Source organism: Rhipicephalus microplus, chromosome 7 (genome assembly GCF_043290135.1).
Source record: "Rhipicephalus microplus isolate Deutch F79 chromosome 7, USDA_Rmic, whole genome shotgun sequence".
Lineage (NCBI taxonomy): Eukaryota > Metazoa > Arthropoda > Arachnida > Ixodida > Ixodidae > Rhipicephalus > Rhipicephalus microplus.
In genome coordinates this window covers 168182849-168210158 of record NC_134706.1, presented here as the reverse complement: position 1 = coordinate 168210158, position 27310 = coordinate 168182849, and positions in this window count along the sequence as shown.

Genomic DNA, 27310 nt, shown 5'->3' with positions numbered 1-27310 from the left:
CTGGAGTTTTTGCATACGAGCAAAAAGATCCGCCTGTATCTTCTGGCAGAACTGAAGTAAAGTATTTTTCGGTGTACACCGCGGCAAACAGCAGTGTGCGTGAAAAAACAGCATGTGCTTGCTTTTTTTGCGAACGAGCAAGAATAACCGCCTGTATCTTCTGGCAGATCTGAAGTAAAGTATCTTTCGGTGGAAACCGCGACAGACAGCAGAGTGCGTGCATTTCCAACACGTGGTTGCTTTTTTGCGTATGAGCAAGAATAACCGCCTGTATCTTCTGGCAGAACTGAAGTAAAGTATTTTTTGGTGGACCCCACGGTTACAGCAGAGTTAGAGTAATTCAAGCATGTGCTTGCTTTTTTTGCGTACGAGCAAGAATAACCGCTTGTATCTTGTGGCACAACTGAAGTCAAGTATTTTTCGGTGGACACTGCTGCAGACAGCAGAGTGCGTGTATTTCCAGCGTGTGCTTGCTTTTTCTGACGTACAAGCAAAGCTAACCGCATTATCTTGTGGCAGAACTGAGGTGAAGTATTATTCAACGAACCCAACGGCAGACAGCAGAGTGCGTGTTATTCCAGCATGTGCTTGCTTTTTTTGCGAACGAGCAATAATAACCGCCTGTAAGTTCTGGCAGAACTGAAGTAAAGTATTTTTCAACGGACACCGCTGCAGACAGCAGAGTGCGTGTATTTCCAACAAGTGTTTGCTTTTTTGCGTATGAGCAAGGCAACTGCCTGTATCTTCTGACAGAATGGAAATAAAGTATTTTTTGGTGGACACCGCGGCAGACAGCAGAGTGCGTGTAATTCCAGCATGTGGTTGCTTTTTTGCGTACGAGCAAGAATCACCGCCTGTATCTTCTGGCAGAACTGAAGTAAAGTATGTTTCTGCAGAAACCGCGGCAGACAGAAGAATGCGTGTAATTCCATCATGTGCTTGTTTTTTCGCGTACGAGCAAGAATGACGGCCGGTATTTTCAGGCAGAACTGAAGTAAAGTATTTTTCAACAGACACCGCGGCCAACAGCAGAGTGTGTAAATCCAGCATGTGCTTGCTTTTTTGCTTAAGACCAAGAATAACCGCCTGTATCTTCTGGCAGAACTGAAGTAAAGTATTCTACGGCGGACACCGCGGCAGACAGCAGAGTGCGTGTAATTACAGCATGTGCTTGTTTTTTTCGCGTACGAGCAAGAATAACGGCCTGTACCTTTTGGCAGAACTGATGTAAAGAATTATTCAACGGACAGAATGGCAGATAGCAGAGTGCGTGTTATTCCAGCATGTGCTTGCTTTTTTGCGTACGAGCAATAATAACTGCCTGTAACTTCTGGCAGAACTGAAGTAAAGTATTTTTCAACGGACACCGCGGCAGACAGCAGAGTGAATGTAATTCCAGCATGCGCTTGTTTTTTTTCACGTACGGGCAAGAATCAGTGCCAGTATCTTCTGGCAGAACTGAAGTGAAACATTTTTCGGCGGACACCGCGGCAGACAGAAGAGTGCGTGTATTTCAAACACGTGGTTGCTTTTTTGCGTATGAGCAAGACTAACCGCCTGTACCTTCTGGCTGAACTGAAGTAAAGAAGGTTTCAACGGACACCGCAGCAGACAGCAGAGTGCGTGTATTTCCAACACGTGGTTGCTTTTTTTGCGTATTAGCAAGAATAACCGCCTGTATCTTCTGGCACAACGGAAATAAAGTATTTTTCGGCAGACACCGCGGCAGACAGCAGAGTGCGTGTAATTAGTGCATGCGTTTTTTTCGCGTACGGGCAAGAATCACCGCCTGTACCTTCGGGCAGAACTGAAGTAAAGTATTTTTCGGTGGACACCACGGCAGACAATAGAGTGTGTGCAATTCCAGCATGTGCTTGCTTTTTTTGCGTATGCGCAAGAATAACTATCTGTATCTTCTGGCAGAACTGAAGTAATGTATCTTTCGGCGGACACCGCGGCAGACAGCAGAGTGCGTGTAAATACAGCATGCTCTTGTTTTGTTTCACGTACGGGCAAGAATCACCACCAGTATCTTCTGGCAGAACTGAAGTAAAATTGTTTTCAACGGACACCGCAGCAGACAGCAGAGTGCGTGTATTAACAACACGTGGTTGCTTTTTTTGCGTATGAGCAAGACTAACCGCCTGTATCTTCTGACAGAAGGGAAATAATGTATTTCTCGGAAGACACCACGGCAGACCACAGAGTGCGTATAATTTCAGCAAGTGCTTGTGTTTTTGCATACGAGCAAGAATATCCGCCTGTATTTTCTGGCAGAACTGAAGTAAAGTATTTTTCGGTGTACACCGCGGCAAACAGCAGTGTGCGTGTAATTACAGCATGTGCTTGCTTTTTTTTGCGAACGAGCAAGAATACCTGCCTGTATCTTCTGGCAGAACTTAAGTAAAGTATAGTTTGGTGGAAACCGCGACAGACAGCAGAGTGCGTGCATTTCCAACACGTGGTTGCTTTTTTGCGTATGAGCAAGAATAACCACCTGTATCTTCTGGCAGAACTGAAGTAAAGTATTTTTGGTGGACCCCACGGCAGACAACAGAGTTAGAGTAATTCAAGCATGTCCTTGCTTTTTTGCGTACGAGCAAGAATAACCGCCTGTATCTTCCATCAGAATTGGAGTAACGTATTTTTCGGTAGACACCACGAAAGACAGCACAGTGCGTGTAATTACAGCATGCGCTTTTTTTCGCGTACGGACAAAAATCACCGCAGTTATCTTCTGGCAGAACTGAAGTAAAGTATTTTTCGGTGGACACCGCGGCAGACAGCAGAGTGCGCGTAATTCCAGCATGTGCTTGCTTTTTTTGCGTACGAGCCAGAATAACCGCCTGTATCTTGTGGCACAACTGAAGTCAAGTATTTTTCGGTGGACACTGTCGCAGACAGCAGAGTGCGTGTATTTTCAGCGTGTGCTTGCTTTTTCTGACGTACGAGCAAAGATAACCGCATGTATCTTGTGGCAGAACTGAAGTAAAGTATTATTCAACGGACACAACGGCAGACAGCAGAGTGCGTGTTATTCCAGCATGTGCTTGCTTTTTCTGACGTACGAGCAACAATAACCGCATGTATCTTCTGGCAGAACTGAAGTAAAGTATTTTTCAACGGACACCGCAGCAGACAGCAGAGTGCGTGTATTTCCAACACGTGGTTGTTTTTTTGCGTATGAGCAAGACTAACCGCCTGTATCTTCTGACAGAAGGGAAATAAAGTATTTCTAGGAAGACACCACGGCAGACTGTAGAGAGCGTGTAATTCCAGCATGTGCTTGTTTTTTTGTGCGTATGAGCAATAATGACCCTCTGTATCTTCTAGCAGAACTGAAGTGAAGTATTTTTCCGCGGACACCGCGGCAGACAGCAGAGTGCGTGTATTTCCAACACGTGGTTGCTTTTTTTGCGCATGAGCAAGACTAACCGCCTGTATCTTCTGACAGAAGGGAAATAAAGTATTTCTCGGAAGACACCACGGCAGACTGCAGAGTGCGTATAATTTCAGCAATTGCTGGAGTTTTTGCATACGAGCAAAAAGATCCGCCTGTATCTTCTGGCAGAACTGAAGTAAAGTATTTTTCGGTGTACACCGCGGCAAACAGCAGTGTGCGTGAAAAAACAGCATGTGCTTGCTTTTTTTGCGAACGAGCAAGAATAACCGCCTGTATCTTCTGGCAGATCTGAAGTAAAGTATCTTTCGGTGGAAACCGCGACAGACAGCAGAGTGCGTGCATTTCCAACACGTGGTTGCTTTTTTGCGTATGAGCAAGAATAACCGCCTGTATCTTCTGGCAGAACTGAAGTAAAGTATTTTTTGGTGGACCCCACGGTTACAGCAGAGTTAGAGTAATTCAAGCATGTGCTTGCTTTTTTTTGCGTACGAGCAAGAATAACCGCCTGTATCTTGTGGCACAACTGAAGTCAAGTATTTTTCGGTGGACACTGCTGCAGACAGCAGAGTGCGTGTATTTCCAGCGTGTGCTTGCTTTTTCTGACGTACAAGCAAAGCTAACCGCATTATCTTGTGGCAGAACTGAGGTGAAGTATTATTCAACGAACCCAACGGCAGACAGCAGAGTGCGTGTTATTCCAGCATGTGCTTGCTTTTTTTGCGAACGAGCAATAATAACCGCCTGTAAGTTCTGGCAGAACTGAAGTAAAGTATTTTTCAACGGACACCGCTGCAGACAGCAGAGTGCGTGTATTTCCAACAAGTGTTTGCTTTTTTGCGTATGAGCAAGGCAACTGCCTGTATCTTCTGACAGAATGGAAATAAAGTATTTTTTGGTGGACACCGCGGCAGACAGCAGAGTGCGTGTAATTCCAGCATGTGGTTGCTTTTTTGCGTACGAGCAAGAATCACCGCCTGTATCTTCTGGCAGAACTGAAGTAAAGTATGTTTCTGCAGAAACCGCGGCAGACAGAAGAATGCGTGTAATTCCATCATGTGCTTGTTTTTTCGCGTACGAGCAAGAATGACGGCCGGTATTTTCAGGCAGAACTGAAGTAAAGTATTTTTCAACAGACACCGCGGCCAACAGCAGAGTGTGTAAATCCAGCATGTGCTTGCTTTTTTGCTTAAGACCAAGAATAACCGCCTGTATCTTCTGGCAGAACTGAAGTAAAGTATTCTACGGCGGACACCGCGGCAGACAGCAGAGTGCGTGTAATTACAGCATGTGCTTGTTTTTTTTCGCGTACGAGCAAGAATAACGGCCTGTACCTTTTGGCAGAACTGATGTAAAGAATTATTCAACGGACAGAATGGCAGATAGCAGAGTGCGTGTTATTCCAGCATGTGCTTGCTTTTTTGCGTACGAGCAATAATAACTGCCTGTAACTTCTGGCAGAACTGAAGTAAAGTATTTTTCAACGGACACCGCGGCAGACAGCAGAGTGAATGTAATTCCAGCATGCGCTTGTTTTTTTTCACGTACGGGCAAGAATCAGTGCCAGTATCTTCTGGCAGAACTGAAGTGAAACATTTTTCGGCGGACACCGCGGCAGACAGAAGAGTGCGTGTATTTCAAACACGTGGTTGCTTTTTTGCGTATGAGCAAGACTAACCGCCTGTATCTTCTGGCTGAACTGAAGTAAAGAAGGTTTCAACGGACACCGCAGCAGACAGCAGAGTGCGTGTATTTCCAACACGTGGTTGCTTTTTTTGCGTATTAGCAAGAATAACCGCCTGTATCTTCTGGCACAACGGAAATAAAGTATTTTTCGGCAGACACCGCGGCAGACAGCAGAGTGCGTGTAATTAGTGCATGCGTTTTTTTTCGCGTACGGGCAAGAATCACCGCCTGTACCTTCGGGCAGAACTGAAGTAAAGTATTTTTCGGTGGACACCACGGCAGACAATAGAGTGTGTGCAATTCCAGCATGTGCTTGCTTTTTTTGCGTATGCGCAAGAATAACTATCTGTATCTTCTGGCAGAACTGAAGTAATGTATCTTTCGGCGGACACCGCGGCAGACAGCAGAGTGCGTGTAAATACAGCATGCGCTTGTTTTGTTTCACGTACGGGCAAGAATCACCACCAGTATCTTCTGGCAGAACTGAAGTAAAATTGTTTTCAGCGGACACCGCAGCAGACAGCAGAGTGCGTGTATTAACAACACGTGGTTGCTTTTTTTGCGTATGAGCAAGACTAACCGCCTGTATCTTCTGACAGAAGGGAAATAATGTATTTCTCGGAAGACACCACGGCAGACCACAGAGTGCGTATAATTTCAGCAAGTGCTTGTGTTTTTGCATACGAGCAAGAATATCCGCCTGTATTTTCTGGCAGAACTGAAGTAAAGTATTTTTCGGTGTACACCGCGGCAAACAGCAGTGTGCGTGTAATTACAGCTTGTGCTTGCTTTTTTTTGCGAACGAGCAAGAATAACTGCCTGTATCTTCTGGCAGAACTTAAGTAAAGTATAGTTCGGTGGAAACCGCGACAGACAGCAGAGTGCGTGCATTTCCAACACGTGGTTGCTTTTTTGCGTATGAGCAAGAATAACCACCTGTATCTTCTGGCAGAACTGAAGTAAAGTATTTTTGGTGGACCCCACGGCAGACAACAGAGTTAGAGTAATTCAAGCATGTCCTTGCTTTTTTGCGTACGAGCAAGAATAACCGCCTGTATCTTCCATCAGAATTGGAGTAACGTATTTTTCGGTAGACACCACGAAAGACAGCACAGTGCGTGTAATTACAGCATGCGCTTTTTTTCGCGTACGGACAAAAATCACCGCAGTTATCTTCTGGCAGAACTGAAGTAAAGTATTTTTCGGTGGACACCGCGGCAGACAGCAGAGTGCGCGTAATTCCAGCATGTGCTTGCTTTTTTTTGCGTACGAGCCAGAATAACCGCCTGTATCTTGTGGCACAACTGAAGTGAAGTATTTTTCGGTGGACACTGTCGCAGACAGCAGAGTGCGTGTATTTTCAGCGTGTGCTTGCTTTTTCTGACGTACGAGCAAAGATAACCGCATGTATCTTGTGGCAGAACTGAAGTAAAGTATTATTCAACGGACACAACGGCAGACAGCAGAGTGCGTGTTATTCCAGCATGTGCTTGCTTTTTCTGACGTACGAGCAACAATAACCGCATGTATCTTCTGGCAGAACTGAAGTAAAGTATTTTTCAACGGATACCGCAGCAGACAGCAGAGTGCGTGTATTTCCAACACGTGGTTGCTTTTTTGCGTATGAGCAAGACTAACCGCCTGTATCTTCTGACAGAAGGGAAATAAAGTATTTCTAGGAATACACCACGGCAGACTGTAGAGAGCGTGTAATTCCAGCATGTGCTTGTTTTTTTGTGCGTATGAGCAATAATGACCGTCTGTATCTTCTAGCAGAACTGAAGTGAAGTATTTTTCGGCGGACACCGCGGCAGACAGCAGAGTGCGTGTATTTCCAACACGTGGTTGCTTTTTTTGCGCATGAGCAAGACTAACCGCCTGTATCTTCTGACAGAAGGGAAATAAAGTATTTCTCGGAAGACACCACGGCAGACTGCAGAGTGCGTATAATTTCAGCAATTGCTGGAGTTTTTGCATACGAGCAAAAAGATCCGCCTGTATCTTCTGGCAGAACTGAAGTAAAGTATTTTTCGGTGTACACCGCGGCAAACAGCAGTGTGCGTGAAATACAGCATGTGCTTGCTTTTTTCGCGAACGAGCAAGAATAACCGCCTGTATCTTCTGGCTGAACTGAAGTAAAGAAGGTTTCAACGGACACCGCAGCAGACAGCAGAGTGCGTGTATTTCCAACATGTGGTTGCTTTTTTTGCGTATGAGCAAGAATAACCGCCTGTATCTTCTGGCACAATGGAAATAAAGTATTTTTCGGCAGACACCACGGCAGACAGCAGAGTGCGTGTAAATAGTGCATGCGTTTTTTTTCGCGTACGGGCAAGAATCACCGCCTGTACCTTCGGGCAGAACTGAAGTAAAGTATTTTTCGGTGGACACCACGGCAGACAGTTGAGTGCGTGTAATTCTAGCATGTGCTTGCTTTTTTTGCGTATGCGCAAGAATAACCATCTGTATCTTCTGGCAGAACTGAAGTAATGTATCTTTCGGCGGACACCACGGCAGACAGCAGAGTGCGTGTAAATACAGCATGCACTTGTTTTTTTCTCGTACGGGCAAGAATCACCGCCAGTATCTTCTGGCAGAACTGAAGTAAAATATTTTTCAACGGACACCGCAGCAGACAGCAGAGTGCGTGTATTTCCAACACGTGGTTGCTTTTTTTGCTTATTAACCAGACTAACCGCCTGTATCTTCTGACAGAAGGGAAATAATCTATTTCTCGGAAGACACCACGGCAGACCGCAGAGTGCGTATAATTTCAGCAAGTGCTTGCGTTTTTGCATACGAGCAAGAATATCCGCCTGTATTTTCTGGCAGAACTGAAGTAAAGTATTTTTCGGTGTACACCGCGGCAAACAGCAGTGTGCGTGTAATTACAGCATGTGCTTGCTTTTTTTTGCGAACGAGCAAGAATAACTGCCTGTATCTTCTGGCAGAACTGAAGTAAAGTATCTTTCGGTGGAAACCACGACAGACAGCAGAGTGCGTGCATTTCCAACACGTGGTTGCTTTTTTTGCGCATGAGCAAGAATAACTGCCTGTATCTTCTGGCAGAACTGAAGTAAAGTATTTTTTGGTGGACCCCACAGCAGACAGCAGAGTTAGTGTAATTCAAGCATGTGCTTGCTTTTATGTTTAAGAGCAAGAATAACCGCCTGTATCTTCTGGCAGAACTGAAGTAAAGTATTTTTCAACGGACACCGCAGCAGACAGCAGAGTGCGTGTAATTGCAGCATGTGCTTGATTTATTTTGCGAACGAGCAAGAATAACCGCCTGTATCTTGTGGCAGAACTGAAGTAAAGTATTTTTTGGCGGACACCACGGCAGACGGCAGAGTTAGTGTAATTCAAGCAAGTGCTTGCTTTTTTGCGTAAGAGCAAGAATAACCGCCTGTATCTTCTGGCAGAACTGCAGTAAAGTATTTTTACACGAACACCGCTGAAGACAGCAGAGTGCGCGTATTTCCAACACGTGGTTGCTTTTTTTGCGTATGAGCAGGAGTAACCGCCTGTATCTTCTGGCAGAACTGAAGTAAATTATTTTTCGGCGGACACCACGGCAGACAGCAGAGCTAGTGTATTTCAAGCATGTGCTTGCTTTTTTGCGTACGAGCAAGAATAACCACCTGTATCTGCTGACAGAATTGAAGTAAACTATTTTTCGGTAGACACCGCGAAAGACAGCAGAGTGCGTGTATTTCCAGCATGTGCTTGCTTTTATTACATACGAGCAAGAATAACTGCCTGTATTTTCGGGCAGAACTGAAGTAAAGTATTTTTCGGCGGACACCGCGGCAGACAGCAGAGTGCGCGTAATTCCAGCATGTGCTTGCTTTTTTTGCTTACGAGCAAGAATAACCGCCTGTATCTTGTGGCACAACTGAAGTCAAGTATTTTTCGGTGGATACTGCTGCAGACAGCGGAGTGCGTGTATTTCCAGCATGTGCTTGCTTTTTCTGACGTACGAGCAAATATAACCGCATGTATCTTGTGGCAGAACTGAAGTAAAGTATTATTCAACGGACACAACGGCAGACAGCAGAGTGCGTGTTATTCCAGCATAAGCTTGCTTTTTTTGCGTACGAGCAATACTAACTGCCTGTAACTTCTGGCAGAACTGAAGTAAAGTATTTTTTAACGGACACCGTGGCAGACAGCAGAGTGCTTGTAATTTCAGCATGCGCTTGTTTTTTTTCACGTACGGGCAAGAATCACCGCCAGTATCTTCTGGCAGAACTGAAGTGAAGTATTTTTCGGCAGACACCGCGGCAGACAGCAGAACGCGTTTAATTCCAGCATGTTCTTGCTTTTTTGCGTACGAGCAATAATAACCGCTTGTATCTTCTGGCTGAACTGAAGTAAAGAAGGTTTCAACGGACACCACAGCAGACAGCAGAGTGCGTGTATTTCCAACACGTGGTTGCTTTTTTTGCGTATGAGCAAGAATAACCACCTGTATCTTCTGGCACAACGGAAATAAAGTATTTTTCGGCAGACACCCCGGCAGACAGCAGAGTGCGTGTAATTAGTGCATGCGTTTTTTTTCGCGTACGAGCAAGAATTAACGCCTGTACCTTCGGGCAGAACTGAAGTAAAGTATTTTTCGGTGGACACCACGGCAGACAGTAGAGTGCGTGTAATTCCAGCATGAGCTTGCTTTTTTTGCGTATGCGCAAGAATAACCATCTGTATCTTCTTGCAGAACTGAAGTAACGTATCTTTCGGCGGACACCGCGGCAGACAGCAAAATGCGTGTAATTCCAGCATGTGCTTGCTTTTTCTGACGTACGAGCAACAATAACCGCATGTATCTTCTGGCAGAACTGAAGTAAAGTATTTTTCAACGGACACCGCAGCAGACAGCAGAGTGCGTGTATTTCCAACACGTGGTTGCTTTTTTGCGTATGAGCAAGACTAACCGCATGTATCTTCTGACAGAAGGGAAATAAAGTATTTCTAGGAAGACACCACGGCAGACTGCAGAGAGCGTGTAATTCCAGCATGTGCTTGTTTTTTTGTGCGTATGAGCAATAAAAACCGTCTGTATTTTCTAGCAGAACTGAGGTGAAGTATTTTTCGGCGGACACCGCGGCAGACAGCAGAGTGCGTGTATTTCCAACACGTGGTTGCTTTTTTGCGTATGAGCAAGACTAACCGCCTGTATCTTCTGACAGAAGGGAAATAAAGTATTTCTCGGAAGACGCCATTTCAGACCGCAGAGTGCGTATAATTTCAGCAAGTGCTTGCGTTTTTGCATACGAGCGAAAAGATCCGCCTGTATCTTCTGGCAGAACTGAAGTAAAGTATTTTTCGGTGTACACCGCGGCAAACAGCAGTGTGCGTGTAATTACAGCATGTTCTTGCTTTTTTTGCGAACGAGCAAGAATAACCGCCTGTACCTTCTGGCAGATCTGAAGTAAAGTATCTTTCGGTGGAAACCGCGACAGACAGCAGAGGGGGTGCATTTTAAACACGTGGTTGCTTTTTGCGTATGAGCAAGAATAACCGCCTGTATCTTCTGGAAGAACTGAAGTAAAGTATTTTTTGGTGGACCCCACGGCAGACAGCAGAGTTAGAGTAATTCAAGCATGTCCTTGCTTTTTTGCGTACGAGCAAGAATAACCGCCTGTATCTTCCATCAGAATTGGAGTAACGTATTTTTCTGTAGACACCACGAAAGACAGCACAGTGCGTGTAATTACAGCACGCGCTTGTTTTTTTCTCGCGTACGGACAAAAATCACCGCAGTTATCTTCTGGCAGAACTGAAGTAAAGTATTTTTCGGCGGACACCGCGGCAGACAGCAGAGTGCGCGTAATTCCAGCATGTGCTTGCGTTTTTTGCGTACGAGCAAGAATAACCGCCTGTATCTTGTGGCACAACTGAAGTAAAGTATTTTTCAACGGACACCGCAGCAGACAGCAGAGTGCGTGTATTTCCAACACGTGGTTGCTTTTTTGCGTATGAGCAAGACTAACCGCCTGTATCTTCTGACAGAATGGAAATAAAGTATTTCTAGGAAGACACCACGGCAGACTGCAGAGAGCGTGTAATTCCAGCATGTGCTTGTTATTTTGTGCGTATGAGCAATAATCACCGTCTGTATCTTCTAGCTGAACTGAAGTGAAGTATTTTTCGGCGGACACCGCGGCAGACAGCAGAGTGCGTGTATTTCCAACACGTGGTTGCTTTTTTTCTGTATGAGCAAGACTAACCGCCTGTACCTTCTGACAGAAGGGAAATAAAGTATTTCTCGGAAGACACCACGGCAGACTGCAGAGTGCGTATAATTTCAGCAATTGCTTGCGTTTTTGCATACGAGCAAACAGATCCGCCTGTATCTTCTGGCAGAACTGAAGTAAAGTATTTTTCGGTGTACACCGCGGCAAACAGCAGTGTGCGTGTAATTACAGCATGTGCTTGCTTTTTTTGCGAACGAGCAAGAATAACCGCCTGTATCTTCTGGCAGATCTGAAGTAAAATATCTTTCGGTGGAAACCGCGACAGACAGCAGAGTGCGTGCATTTCCAACACGTGGTTGCTTTTTTGCGTATGAGCAAGAATAACCGCCTGTATCTTCTGGCAGAACTGAAGTAAAGCATTTTTTGGTGGACCCCACGGCAGACAGCAGAGTTAGAGTAATTCAAGCATGTCCTTGCTTTTTGCGTACGAGCAAGAATAACCGCCTGTAGCTTCCATCGGAATTGGAGTAACGTATTTTTCGGTAGACACCACGAAAGAGCACAGTGCGTGTAATTACAGCATGCGCTTGTTTTTTTTCGCGTACGGACAAAAATCACCGCAGTTATCTTCTGGCAGAACTGAAGTAAAGTATTTTTCGGCGGACACCGCGGCAGACAGCAGAGTGCGCGTAATTCCAGCATGTGCTTGCTTTTTTTGCGTACGAGCAAGAATAACCGCCTGTATCTTGTGGCACAACTGAAGTAAAGTATTTTTCGGTGGACACTGCTGCAGACAGCAGAGTGCGTGTATTTCCAGCGTGTGATTGCTTTTTCTGACGTACGAGCAAAGATAACCGCATGTATCTTGTGGCAGAACTGAAGTAAAGTATTATTCAACGGACACAACGGCAGACAGCAGAGTGCGTGTTATTCCAGCATGTGCTTGCTTTTTTGCGTACGAGCAATAATAACCGCCTGTATCTTCTGGCTGAACTGAAGTAAAGAAGGTTTCAACGGACACCGCAGCAGACAGCAGAGTGCGTGTATTTCCAACACGTGGTTGCTTTTTTTTGCGTATGAGCAAGAATAACCGCCTGTATCTTCTGGCACAACGGAAATAAAGTATTTTTTGGCAGACACCGCGGCAGACAGCAGAGTGCGTGTAATTAGTGCATGCGTTTTTTTTTCGCGTATGGGCAAGAGTCACCGCCTGTACCTTCGGGCAAAACTGAAGTAAAGTATTTTTCGGTGGACACCACGGCAGAGAGTTGAGTGCGTGTAATTCTAGCATGTGCTTGCTTTTTTGCGTATGCGAAAGAATAACCATCTGTATCTTCTGGCAGAACTGAAGTAATGTATCTTTCGGCGGACACCGCAGCAGACAGCAGAGGGCGTGTAAATACAGCATGCGCTTGTTTTTTTTCACGTACGGGCAAGAATCACCGCCAGTATCTTCTGGCAGAACTGAAGTAAAATATTTTTCAACGGACACCAAGGCAGACAGCAGAGTGCGTGTATTTCCAACACGTGGTTGCTTTTTTTGCGTATGAACAAGACTAACCGCCTGTATCTTCTGACAGAAGGGAAATAATGTATTTCTCGGAAGACACCACGGCAGACCGCAGATTGCGTATAATTTCAGCAAGTGCTTTCGTTTTTGCATACGAGCAAGAATATCCGCCTGTATTTTCTGGCAGAACTGAAGTAAAGTATATTTCGGTGTACACCGCGGCAAACAGCAGTGTGCGTGTAATTACAGCATGTGCTTGCTTTTTTTTGCGAACGAGCAAGAATAACTGCCTGTATCTTCTGGCAGAACTGAAGTAAAGTATCTTTCGGTGAAAACCACGACAGACAGCAGAGTGCGTGCATTTCCAACACGTGGTTGCTTTTTTTGCGCATGAGCAAGAATAACCGCCTGTATCTTCTGGCAGAACTGAAGTAAAGTATCTTTTGGTGGACCCCACGGCAGACAGCAGAGTTAGTGTAATTCAAGCATGTGCTTGCTTTTTTGCGTACGAGCAAGAATAACCGCCTGTATCTTCTGGCAGAATTGGAGTAACGTATTTTTCGGTAGACACCACGAAAGACAGCACAGTGCGTGTAATTACAGAATGCGCTTGTTTTTTTTTCGCGTACGGACAAAAATCACCGCCGTTATATTCTGGCAGAACTGAAGTAAAGTATTTTTCGGCGGACACCGCGGCAGACAGCAGATTGCGCGTAATTCCAGCATGTGCTTGCTTTTTTTTGCGTACAAGCATGAATAACCGCCTGTATCTTGTGGCACAACTGAAGTAAAGTATTTTTCGGTGCACACTGCTGCAGACAGCAGAGTGCGTGTATTTCTAGCGTGTGCTTGCTTTTTCTGACGTACGAGCAAAGATAACCGCATGTATCTTGGGCAGAACTGAAGTAAACTATTATTCAACGGACACAACGGCAGAAAGCAGAGTGCGTGTTATTTCAGCATGTGCTCGCTTTTTTTTGCGTACGAGCAATAATAACCGCCTGTAACTTCTGGCAGAACTGAAATAAAATATTTTTCAACGGACACCGCTGCAGACAGCAGAGTGCGTGTATTTCCAATAAGTGGTTGCTTTTTTGCGTATGAGCAAGACAAGCGCCTGTATATTCTGACAAAATAGAAATAAAGTATTTTTTGGTGGACACCGCGGCAGACAGCAGAGTGCGTGTAATTCCAGCATGTGCTTGTGTTTTTTGCGTACGAGCAAGAATCAACGCCTGTATCTTCTGGCAGAACTGAAGTAAAGTATTTTTCCGTAGACACCACGGCAGACAGCAGAATGCGTGTAATTCCAGCATGTGCTTGCTTTTTCTGACGTACGAGCAACAATAACCGCATGTATCTTCTGGCAGAACTGAAGTAAAGTATTTTTCAACGGACACCGCAGCAGACAGCAGAGTGCGTGTTTTTCCAACACGTGGTTGCTTTTTTGCGGATGAGCAAGAATAACCGCCTGTATCTTCTGACAGAAGGGAAATAAAGTATTTCTAGGAAGACACCATGGTAGACTGCAGAGTGCGTGTAATTCCAGCATGTGCTTGTTTTTTTGTTCGTATGAGCAAGAATGACCGTCTGTATCTTCTAGCAGAACTGACTTGAAGTATTTTTTGGGCGGACCCCGCGGCAGACAGCAGAGTGAGTGTATTTCCAACACGTGGTTGCCTTTTTTGCGTATGAGCAAGACTAACCGCCCGTATCTTCTGGCAGAACTGAAGTAAAGTATTTTTCAACGGACACCGCAGCAGACAGCAGAGTGCGTGTATATCCAGCATGTGCTTGCTTTATTTTGCGAACGAGCAAGAATAACTGCCTGTATCTTCTGGCAGAACTGAAGAAAAGTATTTTTTGGCGGACACCACGGCAGACAGCAGAGTTAGTGTAATTCAAGCAAGTGCTTGCTTTTTTGCGTAAGAGCAAGAATAACCGCCTGTATCTTCTGACAGAACTGAAGTAAAGTATTTTTACACGGACACTGCTGCAGACAGCAGAGTGCGCGTATTTCTAACACGTGGTTGCTTTTTTTCCGTATGAGCAGGAGTAACCGCCTGTATCTTCTGGCAGAACTGAAGTAAAGTATTTTTCGGCGGACACCACGGCAGACAGCAGAGCTAGTGTATTTCAAGCATGTGCTTGCTTTTTTGCGTACGAGCAAGAATAACCACCTGTATCTGCTGACAGAATTGAAGTAAACTATTTTTCGGTAGACACCGCGAAAGACAGCAGAGTGCGTGTATTTCCAGCATGTGCTTGCTTTTATTACATACGAGCAAGAATAACTGCCTGTATTTTCGGGCAGAACTGAAGTGAAGTATTTTTCGGCGGACACCGCGGCAGACAGCAGAGTGCGCGTAATTCCAGTATGTGCTTGCTTTTTTTGCTTACGAGCAAGAATAACCGCCTGTATCTTGTGGCACTACTGAAGTCAAGTATTTTTCGGTGGATACTGCTGTAGACAGCGGAGTGCGTGTATTTCCAGCATGTGCTTGCTTTTTCTGACGTACGAGCAAAGATAACCGCATGTATCTTGTGGCAGAACTGAAGTAAAGTATTATTCAACGGACACAACGGCAGACAGCAGAGTGCGTGTTATTCCAGCATAAGCTTTCTTTTTTTGCGTACGAGCAATACTAACTGCCTGTAACTTCTGGCAGAACTGAAGTAAAGTATTTTTAACGGACACCGTGGCAGACAGCAGAGTGCTTGTAATTCCAGCATGCGCTTGTTTTTTTTCACGTACGGGCAAGAATCACCGCCAGTATCTTCTGGCAGAACTGAAGTGAAGTATTTTTTGGCAGACACCGCGGCAGACAGCAGAACGCGTGTAATTCCAGCATGTTCTTGCTTTTTTGCGTACGAGCAATAATAACCGCCTGTATCTTCTGGCTGAACTGAAGTAAAGAAGGTTTCAACGGACACCGCAGCAGACAGCAGAGTGCGTGTATTTCCAACACGTGGTTGCTCTTTTGCGTATGAGCAAGAATAACCGCCTGTATCTTCTGGCACAACGGAAATAAAGTATTTTTCGGCAGACACCGCGGCAGACAGCAGAGTGCGTGTAATTAGTGCATGCGTTTTTTTTTCGCGTACGAGCAAGAATTACCGCCTGTACCTTCGGGCAGAACTGAAGTAAAGTATTTTTCGGTGGACACCACGGCAGACAGTAGAGTGCGTGTAATTCCAGCATGAGCTTGCTTTTTTTGCGTATGCGCAAGAATAACCATCTGTATCTTCTGGCAGAACTGAAGTAATGTATCTTTCGGCGGACACCGCGGCAGACAGCAAAATGCGTGTAATTCCAGCATGTGCTTGCTTTTTCTGACGTACGAGCAACAATAACCGCATGTATCTTCTGGCAGAACTGAAGTAAAGTATTTTTCAACGGACACCGCAGCAGACAGCAGAGTGCGTGTATTTCCAACACGTGGTTGCTTTTTTGCGTATGAGCAAGACTAACCGCCTGTATCTTCTGACAGAAGGGAAATAAAGTATTTCTAGGAAGACACCACGGCAGACTGTAGAGAGCGTGTAATTCCAGCATGTGCTTGTTTTTTTGTGCGTATGAGCAATAATGACCGTCTGTATCTTCTAGCAGAACTGAAGTGAAGTATTTTTCGGCGGACACCGCGGCAGACAGCAGAGTGCGTGTATTTCCAACACGTGGTTGCTTTTTTTGCGCATGAGCAAGACTAACCGCCTGTATCTTCTGACAGAAGGGAAATAAAGTATTTCTCGGAAGACACCACGGCAGACTGCAGAGTGCGTATAATTTCAGCAATTGCTGGAGTTTTTGCATACGAGCAAAAAGATCCGCCTGTATCTTCTGGCAGAACTGAAGTAAAGTATTTTTCGGTGTACACCGCGGCAAACAGCAGTGTGCGTGAAATTACAGCATGTGCTTGCTTTTTTTGCGAACGAGCAAGAATAACCGCCTGTATCTTCTGGCAGATCTGAAGTAAAGTATCTTTCGGTGGAAACCGCGACAGACAGCAGAGTGCGTGCATTTCCAACACGTGGTTGCTTTTTTGCGTATGAGCAAGAATAACCGCCTGTATCTTCTGGCAGAACTGAAGTAAAGTATTTTTGGGTGGACCCCATGGCAGACAGCAGAGTTAGAGTAATTCAAGCATGTCCTTGCTTTTTTGCGTACGAGCAAGAATAACCGCCTGTATCTTCTATCAGAATTGGAGTAACGTATTTTTTGGTAGACACCACGAAAGACAGCACAGTGTGTGTAATTATAGCATGCGCTTGTTTTTTTTCGCGTACGGACAAAAATCGCCGCAGTTATCTTCTGGCAGAACTGAAGTAAAGTATTTTTCGGCGGACACCGCGGCAGACAGCAGAGTGCGCGTAATTCCAGCATGTGCTTGCTTTTTTTGTTTACGAGCAAGAATAACCGCCTCTATCTTGTGGCCCAACTGAAGTAAAGCATTTTTCGGTGGACACTGCTGCAGACAGCAGAGTGCGTATATTTCCAGCGTGTGCTTGCTTTTTCTGACGTACGAGCAAAGTTAACCGCATGTATCTTGTGGCAGAACTGAAGTAAAGTATTATTCAACGGACACAATGGCAGACAGCAGAGTGCGTGTTATTCAAGCATCTTGCTTTTTTGCGTACGAGCAATAATAACCGCCTGTATCTTCTGGCTGAACTGAAGTAAAGAAGGTTTCAACGGACACCGCAGCAGACAGCAGAGTGCGTGTATTTCCAACATGTGGTTGCTTTTTTTGCGTATGAGCAAGAATAACCGCCTGTATCTTCTGGCACAATGGAAATAAAGTATTTTTCGGCAGACACCACGGCAGACAGCAGAGTGCGTGTAATTAGTGCATGCGTTTTTTTTCGCGTACGGGCAAGAATCACCGCCTGTACCTTCGGGCAGAACTGAAGTAAAGTATTTTTCGGTGGACACCACGGCAGACAGTTGAGTGCGTGTAATTCTAGCATGTGCTTGCTTTTTTTGCGTATGCGCAAGAATAACCATCTGTATCTTCTGGCAGAACTGAAGTAATGTATCTTTCGGCGGACACCACGGCAGACAGCAGAGTGCGTGTAAATACAGCATGCGCTTGTTTTTTTCACGTACGGGCAAGAATCACCGCCAGTATCTTCTGGCAGAACTGAAGTAAAATATTTTTCAACGGACACCGCAGCAGACAGCAGAGTGCGTGTATTTCCAACACGTGGTTGCTTTTTTGCTTATTAACAAGACTAACCGCCTGTATCTTCTGACAGAAGGGAAATAATGTATTTCACGGAAGACACCACGGCAGACCGCAGAGTGCGTATAATTTCAGCAAGTGCTTGCGTTTTTGCATACGAGCAAGAATATCCGCCTGTATTTTCTGGCAGAACTGAAGTAAAGTATTTTTCGGTGTACACCGCGGCAAACAGCAGTGTGCGTGTAATTACAGCATGTGCTTGCTTTTTTTTGCGAACGAGCAAGAATAACTGCCTGTATCTTCTGGCAGAACTGAAGTAAAGTATCTTTCGGTGGAAACCACGACAGACAGCAGAGTGCGTGCATTTCCAACACGTGGTTGCTTTTATTACATACGAGCAAGAATAACTGCCTGTATTTTCGGGCAGAACTGAAGTAAAGTATTTTTCGGCGGACACCGCGGCAGACAGCAGAGTGCGCGTAATTCCAGCATGTGCTTGCTTTTTTTGCTTACGAGCAAGAATAACCGCCTGTATCTTGTGGCACAACTGAAGTCAAGTATTTTTCGGTGGATACTGCTGCAGACAGCGGAGTGCGTGTATTTCGAGCATGTGCTTGCTTTTTCTGACGTACGAGCAAAGATAACCGCATGTATCTTGTGGCAGAACAGAAGTAAAGTATTATTCAACGGACACAACGGCAGACAGCAGAGTGCGTGTTATTCCAGCATAAGCTTGCTTTTTCTGCGTACGAGCAATACTAACTGCCTGTAACTTCTGGCAGAACTGAAGTAAAGTATTTTTTAACGGACACCGTGGCAGACAGCAGAGTGCTTGTAATTCCAGCATGCGCTTGTTTTTTTTCACGTACGGGCAAGAATCACCGCCAGTATCTTCTGGCAGAACTGAAGTGAAGTATTTTTCGGCAGACACCGCGGCAGACAGCAGAACGCGTGTAATTCCAGCATGTTCTTGCTTTTTTTGCGAACGAGCAAGAATAACCGCCTGTATCTTCTGGCAGATCTGAAGTAAAGTATCTTTCGGTGGAAACCGCGACAGACAGCAGAGCGGGTGCATTTTCAACACGTGGTTGCTTTTTGCGTATGAGCAAGAATAACTGCCTGTATCTTCTGGAAGAACTGAAGTAAAGTATTTTTTGGTGGACCCCACGGCAGACAGCAGAGTTACACTAATTCAAGCATGTCCTTGCTTTTTTGCGTACGAGCAAGAATAACCGCCTGTATCTTCCATCAGAATTGGAGTAACGTATTTTTCTGTAGACACCACGAAAGACAGCACAGTGCGTGTAATTACAGCACGCGCTTGTTTTTTTCTCGCGTACGGACAAATATCACCGCAGTTATCTTCTGGCAGAACTGAAGTAAAGTATTTTTTGGCGGACACCGCGGCAGACAGCAGAGTGCGCGTAATTCCAGCATGTGCTTGCTTTTTTTGCGTACGAGCAAGAATAACCGCCTGTATCTTGTGGCACAACTGAAGTAAAGTATTTTTCAACGGACACCGCAGCAGACAGCAGAGTGCGTGTATTTCCAACACGTGGTTGCTTTTTTGCGTATGAGCAAGACTAACCGCCTGTATCTTCTGACAGAATGGAAATAAAGTATTTCTAGGAAGACATCACGGCAGACTGCAGAGAGCGTGTAATTCCAGCATGTGCTTGTTATTTTGTGCGTATGAGCAATAATGACCGTCTGTATCTTCTAGCTGAACTGAAGTGAAGTATTTTTCGGCGGACACCGCGGCAGACAGCAGAGTGCGTGTATTTCCAACACGTGGTTGCTTTTTTTCTGTATGAGCAAGACTAACCGCCTGTATCCTCTGACAGAAGGGAAATAAAGTATTTCTCGGAAGACACCACGGCAGACTGCAGAGTGCGTATAATTTCAGCAATTGCTTGCGTTTTTGCATACGAGCAAACAGATCCGCCTGTATCTTCTGGCAGAACTGAAGTAAAGTATTTTTCGGTGTACACCGCGGCAAACAGCAGTGTGCGTGTAATTACAGCATGTGCTTGCTTTTTTTGCGAACGAGCAAGAATAACCGCCTGTATCTTCTGGCAGATCTGAAGTAAAATATCTTTCGGTGGAAACCGCGACAGACAGCAGAGTGTGTGCATTTCCAACACGTGGTTGCTTTTTTGCGTATGAGCAAGAATAACCGCCTGTATCTTCTGGCAGAACTGAAGTAAAGTATTTTTTGGTGGACCCCACGGCAGACAGCAGAGTTAGAGTTATTCAAGCATGTCCTTGCTTTTTTGCGTACGAGCAAGAATAACCGCCTGTAGCTTCCATCGGAATTGGAGTAACGTATTTTTCGGTAGACACCACGAAAGAGCACAGTGCGTGTAATTACAGCATGCGCTTGTTTTTTTTCGCGTACGGACAAAAATCACCGCAGTTATCTTCTGGCAGAACTGAAGTAAAGTATTTTTCGGCGGACACCGCGGCAGACAGCAGAGTGCGCGTAATTCCAGCATGTGCTTGCTTTTTTTGCGTACGAGCAAGAATAACCGCCTGTATCTTGTGGCACAACTGAAGTAAAGTATTTTTCGGTGGACACTGCTGCAGACAGCAGAGTGCGTGTATTTCCAGCGTGTGCTTGCTTTTTCTGACGTACGAGCAAAGATAACCGCATGTATCTTGTGGCAGAACTGAAGTAAAGTATTATTCAACGGACACAACGGCAGACAGCAGAGTGCGTGTTATTCCAGCATGTGCTTGCTTTTTTGCGTACGAGCAATAATAACCGCCTGTATCTTCTGGCTGAACTGAAGTAAAGAAGGTTTCAACGGACACCGCAGCAGACAGCAGAGTGCGTGTATTTCCAACACGTGGTTGCTTTTTTTTGCGTATGAGCAAGAATAACCGCCTGTATCTTCTGGCACAACGGAAATAAAGTATTTTTTGGCAGACACCGCGGCAGACAGCAGAGTGCGTGTAATTAGTGCATGCGTTTTTTTTTCGCGTATGGGCAAGAGTCACCACCTGTACCTTCGGGCAGAACTGAAGTAAAGTATTTTTCGGTGGACACCACGGCAGAGAGTTGAGTGCGTGTAATTCTAGCATGTGCTTGCTTTTTTGCGTATGCGAAAGAATAACCATCTGTATCTTCTGGCAGAACTGAAGTAATGTATCTTTCGGCGGACACCGCAGCAGACAGCAGAGTGCGTGCATTTCCAACACGTGGTTGCTTTTTTGCGTATGAGCAAGAATAACCGCCTGTATCTTCTGGCAGAACTGAAGTAAAGTATTTTTTGGTGGACCCCACGGCAGACAGCAGAGTTAGAGTAATTCAAGCATGTCCTTGCTTTTTTGCGTACGAGCAAGAATAACCGCCTGTAGCTTCCATCGGAATTGGAGTAACGTATTTTTCGGTAGACACCACGAAAGAGCACAGTGCGTGTAATTACAGCATGCGCTTGTTTTTTTTTTTCGCGTACGGACAAAAATCACCGCAGTTATCTTCTGGCAGAACTGAAGTAAAGTATTTTTCGGCGGACACCGCGGCAGACAGCAGAGTGCGCGTAATTCCAGCATGTGCTTGCTTTTTTTGCGTACGAGCAAGATTAACCGCCTGTATCTTGTGGCACAACTGAAGTAAAGTATTTTTCGGTGGACACTGCTGCAGACAGCAGAGTGCGTGTATTTCCAGCGTGTGCTTGCTTTTTCTGACGTACGAGCAAAGATAACCGCATGTATCTTGTGGCAGAACTGAAGTAAAGTATTATTCAACGGACACAACGGCAGACAGCAGAGTGCGTGTTATTCCAGCATGTGCTTGCTTTTTTGCGTACGAGCATTAATAACCGCCTGTATCTTCTGGCTGAACTGAAGTAAAGAAGGTTTCAACGGACACCGCAGCAGACAGCAGAGTGCGTGTATTTCCAACACGTGGTAGCTTTTTTTGCGTATGAGCAAGAATAACCGCCTGTATCTTCTGGCACAACGGAAATAAAGTATTTTTCGGCAGACACCGCGGCAGACAGCAGAGTGCGTGTAATTAGTGCATGCGTTTTTTTTCGCGTATGGGCAAGAGTCACCGCCTGTACCTTCGGGCAGAACTGAAGTAAAGTATTTTTTGGTGGACACCACGGCAGAGAGTTGAGTGCGTGTAATTCTAGCATGTGCTTGCTTTTTTGCGTATGCGAAAGAATAACCATCTGTATCTTCTGGCAGAACTGAAGTAATGTATCTTTCGGCGAACACCGCAGCAGACAGCAGAGTGCGTGTAAATACAGCATGCGCTTGTTTTTTTTCACGTACGGGCAAGAATCACCGCCAGTATCTTCTGGCAGAACTGAAGTAAAATATTTTTCAACGGACACCGCAGCAGACAGCAGAGTGCGTGTATTTCCAACACGTGGTTGCTTTTTTTGCGTATGAACAAGACTAACCGCCTGTATCTTCTGACAGAAGGGAAATAATGTATTTCTCGGAAGACACCACGGCAGACCGCAGAGTGCGTATAATTTCAGCAAGTGCTTTCGTTTTTGCATACGAGCAAACAGATCCGCCTGTATCTTCTGGCAGAACTGAAGTAAAGTATTTTTCGGTGTACACCGCGGCAAACAGCAGTGTGCGTGTAATTACAGCATGTGCTTGCTTTTTTTGCGAACGAGCAAGAATAACCGCCTGTATCTTCTGGCAGATCTGAAGTAAAGTATCTTTCGGTGGAAACCGCGACAGACAGCAGAGTGCGTGCATTTCCAACACGTGGTTGCTTTTTTGCGTATGAGCAAGAATAACCGCCTGTATCTTCTGGCAGAACTGAAGTAAAGTATTTTTTGGTGAACCCCACGGCAGACAGCAGAGTTAGAGTTATTCAAGCATGTCCTTGCTTTTTTGCGTACGAGCAAGAATAACCGCCTCTAGCTTCCATCAGAATTGGAGTAACGTATTTTTCGGTAGACACCACGAAAGAGCACAGTGCGTGTAATTACAGCATGCGCTTGTTTTTCTTTCGCGTACGGACAAAAATCACCGCAGTTATCTTCTGGCAGAACTGAAGTAAAGTATTTTTCGGCGGACACCGCGGCAGACAGCAGAGTGCGCGTAATTCCAGCATGTGCTTGCTTTTTTTGCGTACGAGCAAGAATAACCGCCTGTATCTTGTGGCACAACTGAAGTAAAGTATTTTTCGGTGGACACTGCTGCAGACAGCAAAGTGCGTGTATTTCCAGCGTGTGCTTGCTTTTTCTGACGTACGAGCAAAGATAACCGCATGTATCTTGTGGCAGAACTGAAGTAAAGTATTATTCAACGGACACAACGGCAGACAGCAGAGTGCGTGTTATTCCAGCATGTGCTTGCTTTTTTGCGTACGAGCAATAATAACCGCCTGTATCTTCTGGCTGAACTGAAGCAAAGAAGGTTTCAGCGGACACCGCAGCAGACAGCAGAGTGCGTGTATTTCCAACACGTGGTTGCTTTTTTTGCGTATGAGCAAGAATAACCATCTGTATCTTCTGGCAGAACTGAAGTAATGTATCTTTCGGCGGACACCGCAGCAGACAGCAGAGTGCGTGTAAATACAGCATGCGCTTGTTTTTTTTCACGTACGGGCAAGAATCACCGCCAGTATCTTCTGGCAGAACTGAAGTAAAATATTTTTCAACGGACACCGCAGCAGACAGCAGAGTGCGTGTATTTCCAACACGTGGTTGCTTTTTTTGCGTATGAACAAGACTAACCGCCTGTATCTTCTGACAGAAGGGAAATAATGTATTTCTCGGAAGACACCACGGCAGACCGGAGAGTGCGTATAATTTCAGCAAGTGCTTTCGTTTTTGCATAGGAGCAAGAATATCCGCCTGTATTTTCTGGCAGAACTGAAATAAAGTATATTTCGGTGTACACCGCGGCAAACAGCAGTGTGCGTGTAATTACAGCATGTGCTTGCTTTTTTTTTTGCGAACGAGCAAGAATAACTGCCTGTATCTTCTGGCAGAACTGAAGTAAAGTATCTTTCGGTGAAAACCACGACAGACAGCAGATTGCGTGCATTTCCAACACGTGGTTGCTTTTTTTGCGAATGAGCAAGAATAACCGCCTGTATCTTCTGGCAGAACTGAAGTAAAGTATTTTTTGGTGGACCCCACGGCAGACAGCAGAGTTAGTGTAATTCAAGCATGTGCTTGCTTTTTTGCGTACGAGCAAGAATAACCGCCTGTATCTTCTGGCAGAATTGGAGTAAAGTATTTTTCGGTAGACACCACGAAAGACAGCACAGTGCGTGTAATTACAGCATGCGCTTGTTTTTTTTTTCGCGTACGGACAAAAATCACTGCTGTTATATTCTGGCAGAACTGAAGTAAAGTATTTTTCGGCGGACACCGCGGCAGACAGCAGAGTGCGCGTAATTCCAGCATGTGCTTGCTTTTTTTTGCGTACGAGCATGAATAACCGCCTGTATCTTGTGGCACAACTGAAGTAAAGTATTTTTCGGTGCACACTGCTGCAGACAGCAGAGTGCGTGTATTTCTAGCGTGTGCTTGCTTTTTCTGACGTACGAGCAAAGATAACCGCATGTATCTTGTGGCAGAACTGAAGTAAAGTATTATTCAACGGACACAACGGCAGAAAGCAGAGTGCGTGTTATTTCAGCATGCGCTTGCTTTTTTTGCGTACGAGCAATAATAACCGCCTGTAACTTCTGGCAGAACTGAAATAAAATATTTTTCAACGGACACCGCTGCAGACAGCAGAGTGCGTGTATTTCCAACAAGTGGTTGCTTTTTTGCGTATGAGCAAGACAAGCGCCTGTATCTTCTGACAAAATAGAAATAAAGTATTGTTTGGTGGACACCGCGGCAGACAGCAGAGTGCGTGTAATTCCAGCATGTGCTTGTGTTTTTTGCGTACGAGCAAGAATCAACGCCTGTATCTTCTGGCAGAACTGAAGTAAAGTATTTTTCCGTAGACACCACGGCAGACTGCAGAATGCGTGTAATTCCAGCATGTGCTTGCTTTTTCTGACGTACGAGCAACAATAACCGCATGTATCTTCTGGCGGAACTGAAGTAAAGTATTTTTCAACGGACACCGCGGCAGACAGCAGAGTGCGTGTTATTCCAGCATGTGCTTGCTTTTTTTTGCGTACGAGCAATATTAACTGCCTGTAACTTCTGGCAGAACTGAAGTAAAGTATTTTTTAACGGACACCGCGGCAGACAGCAGAGTGCTTGTAATTCCAGCATGCGCTTGTTTTTTTTCACGTACGGGCAAGAATCACCGCCAGTATCTTCTGGCAGAACTGAAGTGAAGTATTTTTCGGCAGACACCGCGGCAGACAGCAGAGTGAGTGTATTTCCAACACGTGGTTGCTTTTTTTGCGTATGAGCAAGACTAACCGCCTGTATCTTCTGGCAGAACTGAAGTAAAGTATTTATCAATGGACACCGCAGCAGACAGCAGAGTGCGTGTAATTCCAGCATGTGCTTGCTTTATTTTGCGAACGAGCAAGAATAACTGCCTGTATCTTCTGACAGAACTGAAGTAAAGTATTTTTTGGCGGACACCACGGCAGACAGCAGAGTTAGTGTAATTCAAGCAAGTGCTTGCTTTTTTGCGTAAGAGCAAGAATAACCGCCTGTATCTTCTGGCAGAACTGAAGTAAAGTATTTTTACACGGACACTGCTGCAGACAGCAGAGTGCGCGTATTTCCAACACGTGGTTGCTTTTTTTGCGTATGAGCAGGAGTAACCGCCTGTATCTTCTGGCAGAACTGAAGTAAAGTATTTTTCAGCGGACACCGCGGCAGACAGCAGAGTGCGCGTAATTCCAGCATGTGCTTGCTTTTTTTTGCGTACGAGCAAGAATACCCGCCTGTATCTTGTGGCACAACTGAAGTCAAGTATTTTTCGGTGGACACTGCTTCAGACAGCGGAGTGCGTGTATTTCCAGCATGTGCTTGCTTTTTTGCGTACGAGCAATAATAACCGCCTGTATCTTCTGGCTGAACTGAAGTAAAGAAGGTTTCAACGGACACCGCAGCAGACAGCAGAGTGCGTGTATTTCCAACACGTGGTTGCTTTTTTGCGTATGAGCAAGAATTACCGCCTGTATCTTCTGGCACAACGGAAATAAAGTATTTTTCTGCAGACACCGCGGCACAAAGCAGAGTGCGTGTAATTAGTGCATGCGTTTTTTTTCGCGTACGGGCAAGAATCACCGCCTGTACCTTCGGGCAGAACTGAAGTAAAGTATTTTTCGGTGGACACCACGGCAGACAGTAGAGTGCGTGTAATTCCTGCATGTGCTTGCTTTTTTTGCGTATGCGCAAGAATAACCATCTGTATCTTCTGGCAGAACTGAAGTAATGTATCTTTCGGCGGACACCGCGGCAGACAGCAGAATGCGTGTAATTCCAGCATGTGCTTGCTTTTTCTGACGTACGAGCAACAATAACCGCATGTAGCTTCTGGCAGAACTGAAGTAAAGTATTTTTCAACGGACACCGCAGCAGACAGCAGAGTGCGTGTATTTCCAACACGTGGTTGCTTTTTTGCGTATGAGCAAGACTAACCGCCTGTATCTTCTGACAGAAGGGAAATAAAGTATTTCTAGGAAGACACCACGGTGACTGCAGAGAGCGTGTAATTCCAGCATGTGCTTGTTTTTTTGTGCGTATGAGAAATAATGACCGTCTGTATCTTCTAGCAGAACTCAAGTGAAGTATTTTTCGGTGGACACCGCGGTAGACAGCAGAGTGCGTGTATTTCCAACACGTGGTTGCTTTTTTTGCGTATGAGCAAGACTAACCGCCTGTATCTTCTGACAGAAGGGAAATAAAGTATTTCTCGGAAGACACCATGGCAGACCGCAGAGTGCGTATAATTTCAGCAAGTGCTTGCGTTTTTGCATACGAGCAAAAAGATCCGCCTGTATCTTCTGGCAGAACTGAAGTAAAGTGTTTTTCGGTGTACACCGCGGCAAACAGCAGTGTGCGTGTAATTACAGCATGTGCTTGCTTTTTTTGCGAACGAGCAAGAATAACCGCCTGTATCTTCTGGCAGATCTGAAGTAAAGTATCTTTCGGTGGAAACCGCGACAGACAGGAGAGTGGGTGCATTTTCAACACGTGGTTGCTTTTTTGCGTATGAGCAAGAATAACCGCCTGTATCTTCTGGAAGAACTGAAGTAAAGTATTTTTTGGTGGACCCCACGGCAGACAGCAGAGTTAGAGTAATTCAAGCATGTCCTTGCTTTTTTGCGTACGAGCAAGAATAACCGCCTGTATCTTCCATCAGAATTGGAGTAACGTATTTTTCTGTGGACACCACGAAAGACAGCACAGTGCGTGTAATTACAGCACGCGCT